Raw genomic sequence first — 3,265 nt, forward strand, 5'->3', positions numbered from 1 at the left:
ATCCTGACAGCATACCCTGTGGGTACCACTCACCTATTCCTGATCATCCCTTAATGGAGGCAGGGCTAGAAGGCTGGAGAGGGAGCAGGAGGAAACAGGTGCAGTTACGAAAGCGTTACTTATCAGATGAGGAAGCTGCAGCTGTGTTCAGAGCGGCCCTGGAAGCCAGTGTGTTTGGCTGCTTCTAGCTTTACGCTGTTAACCACCTGGTTGTTTTACAGATTGAATCAGCTGGGGCAGGCCCTTTAGGGAGAAAAAGAGAATGCTGCTTGCTCAGCCACAATGATTGCATTGATATAGCCTGCCACCGGCACAAACAAATATAGCCCAAGAAGTCAAGGAATCAGAAGAGAGAAACATTCTTTTTAAACACATATTTAAAATTTGTCATCCACGAACAGTAATCTGAGAGAATGAGCAATCTCCGAAAAGAGGCTAAAATCTTCTGAAGACTGAAGATCTCAGAGCATTGCAAGTTGAAGCGAGGGGCCTACCTGGCACAAACATTCACGTATTATTCCAACCCTTACCTCCTGAGCATTCCAGGGCTGCCAGCCTGGGGGCCAGCAGGGTGGATGGCAGTCCTGGTCCAGCCTTTCCAGGCCCTGAGGGTGGCAAACAGTTCAATAAGCAGTTTCCATATAGGGTGATAAATACAACAGGGGAGGGAGGGGCCTAGGAACAAAGGTCAGGTCTCTGGGTCTTGGTAAATTATGCACAAAACAGCTAAAAATGTTTTTGTTTTTTTTTAAGTGCACCTGTTTTGAGGTAGACAGAGTTTCCCCAGACTTTTACCTGCTAAAGAGGGGGAAAGGTCAAGTGTTTACAACGTGAACCACTGAAGATGCTTTAATGAACTTTTCTTTAGGCAAAAGTTGAAGCAGCAGTAGGATTTCAAGTTACCAGAAAGCTGGCCCCTTCCACCTGGAGAGGAAAGTGTAAGAGCTCCTTCCTGTGCTGGGTGCCTCCTGCTTTCAATGCAAAGAACCCTCCCCGGCCCACCCCTCCTCCACACAGTCCTTACAGACACTCTGCCAGGCCTGTTAAATAATGACACATAAAAGCTTTATTTACATTTCTTCTGTTTCCACACTCCAAAGGCTCCTCTGCAAAGGGTAAAGGGTGCCATTCCCAGCATCTCCCTAAAGGAAATTTCAGCCCTTTGGTCAGGAAGTGGGCTCCCCTTGTGAGAGAAGAATGCAAAGCATTCAAGGCTTTCTGGGGGCTGGGAGTTGTGTCCCTCCTGTCTCCCCACTGTGAATTCAGGAGAAAGAAGAGTCTGAATAAAGTTCCAGAAGCGATAGGAATAGCACATCCTGGGTGAGGAATTCAAGCTTTGCCTCTGCAGAAAAAGTAACCACAGACGGCTCGCCCTGTCTGTGGGCCCTCACAGAGCTCACTTACATTGTGATGAGCGTGACTGAGAACTGGGCACCAAACAACAGGTTTGCCCTTGATTGTTTTCCCCAACAACAGAAGCAGAACTGGATGGTGCCCACCGGCCTGGGAGACCTAGTGGCAACATGGCTTGGAAGGCGAAGCTGTCAGTCTCGCTTCTGCAAGGACTGGCCGTGTGAACACTAGGCACTTCTTGGAAGGAGCCCTGACATCAAAGGTGATGCGCATCTGCCTTGCCTTCTGGAACCCAGCCTGCCTGCTAGACAGCGCCTCGCAGGAAGGCCCCTGCCCAGCACGCTGCTCCGGGCGCACACTCTGCACCTGCAGGCGCCTCTGAAACCCCCGAACCCTGCCTGGGTGCGGGGAAGCCCAGAGCGCAGGTGGTGGCTCTGGCCAGCCAGGTGGCGCAGGGCGCAGGAAACTGAACATGGGACACGAGGCTTCTTCAGAGTGTCTGCCCACAGCATCTTCAAACTTGTGCACGGATGTCAACGAGATCCCCTTCGTGTCTGCAAACACTACTCGCTTCTTGGGTCTCTGGGGTTCATGCAGTTGTACCAGGAAGGAGTAGAAGGAGGCCTGGGGCTGCAGCTCTACCAGGCCAGGCCGCGGGAGCTGCTGCGGGGAAGGGCTGTGGCTGAGGCAGAGGTGCATGGGGCGATACACAGAAGACACGCTGGCAGCACTGGGACCTGTGACAAAAGGGGAAGGAAGTTCTGATGACAGAGCAGAAGGACCAGGCCTTCTCAACTGCAGCTTGCCACATCACTGCCCTTCTCCTCCCCTGGGTCCCCAGCCCACAAGTGTCTGATGAAACTGAATAAAAAGCAGCACAGGTAAGAAGTGGCAGTGGGTTGGGCACCAAGTAACAGCCGTCAGTTCCTGGAGACAAGAGCACTTACCCCATGCAGCTCCAGGCAGCAGTGCGTGGCAGAGATGTCTGTTCCTCTTGTCTGAGACCAGTTTCCCAGTTTCCCCAGCAGGAACTATTTATGCGCTCCCGACCCCCAGAGGGCCACCAGCACTGAGGCCCGGGCCCTGGGGAGGCAGCCAATCAGAAAAGGGGAAATGCCAAACCCTGGGGGAAATGAAAAGGATATGATAAGAAATGTGACTGGGGCACTTTGTCCCAGGCTTCCAGCGCGCCACTACTGACCGGGCAGCCTTAGACGTCACTCCTGGGTTACCTGTGGCAGGTGTCTATGATAAGGAGAGCACAGTGAAACAGACAGGCTTCGAGGGAGGTTCCCAGCTTGCTTCCCCAGGGTTCTAACGCACTTCTCTGCCTCTCTGTGAGGGAGTACACTTTGCTGCTTTTCCTCATTCGCCCTACCCACTCTTTGGCCTCTCATCTCCACCGTGGGGTTTCTTCCCAGGCACACTTCTGTTACTGCCTTCTCTGTTTCCGTTTCTGTGTCGATTTATTCCTCTGTATCCCTCTGTGTCTGTGATCCAAAGAGAGAGGAAGGTCAGTGGGTGTGGCACTCACTGGCCAATGTCGGAGCACCCAGAGGGCCTTGGGCATGGATCTCTCGTTCAATCACTTGTGGCCCGAGTGACAGGATCATAGGACAGACAGTACCCAGGTAAGGAGTCCCGCCTGGGGCACCTGGACCACTCCTGGGCTCTGCAGCTGGACACGGTCAGACCGTCTCAGGTGGTGGATGACTTTCCTGGTGTTCTTACCTCTGGCATGCTGCCCAGTCTCCTTCGCAGACCCAGTTTACTCTCCCCACCCCTTCAATCAGTCTTCCCTATTTTTCACTTTATGCCTCTTCCTTGGGAGCCTTTACCCAATTTCGACAACTATTCAATTACTTTCCTATGCTAACTCCCAAGTCTTTATCTCAGCCCAGACCTTTTTCTT

General features: G+C 52.6%; 1 long non-coding RNA gene across 1 annotated transcript; it reads right to left on the bottom strand.

The window, feature by feature from the left end:
- Positions 1-1,045: 1,045 nt before the first annotated feature.
- LOC123278388 (uncharacterized) lies at positions 1,046-2,831 on the bottom strand. The gene is made up of 3 exons (XR_006515750.2): positions 2,586-2,831; positions 2,301-2,476; positions 1,046-2,090 (listed from the first exon to the last, which is right to left on the bottom strand). It is a non-coding gene; the product is annotated as an uncharacterized lncRNA (long non-coding RNA).
- Between the last annotated feature and the right edge of the window lie 434 nt (positions 2,832-3,265).

Source organism: Equus asinus, chromosome 27, assembly GCF_041296235.1.
Source record: "Equus asinus isolate D_3611 breed Donkey chromosome 27, EquAss-T2T_v2, whole genome shotgun sequence".
NCBI classification, from domain to species: Eukaryota; Metazoa; Chordata; class Mammalia; order Perissodactyla; family Equidae; genus Equus; species Equus asinus.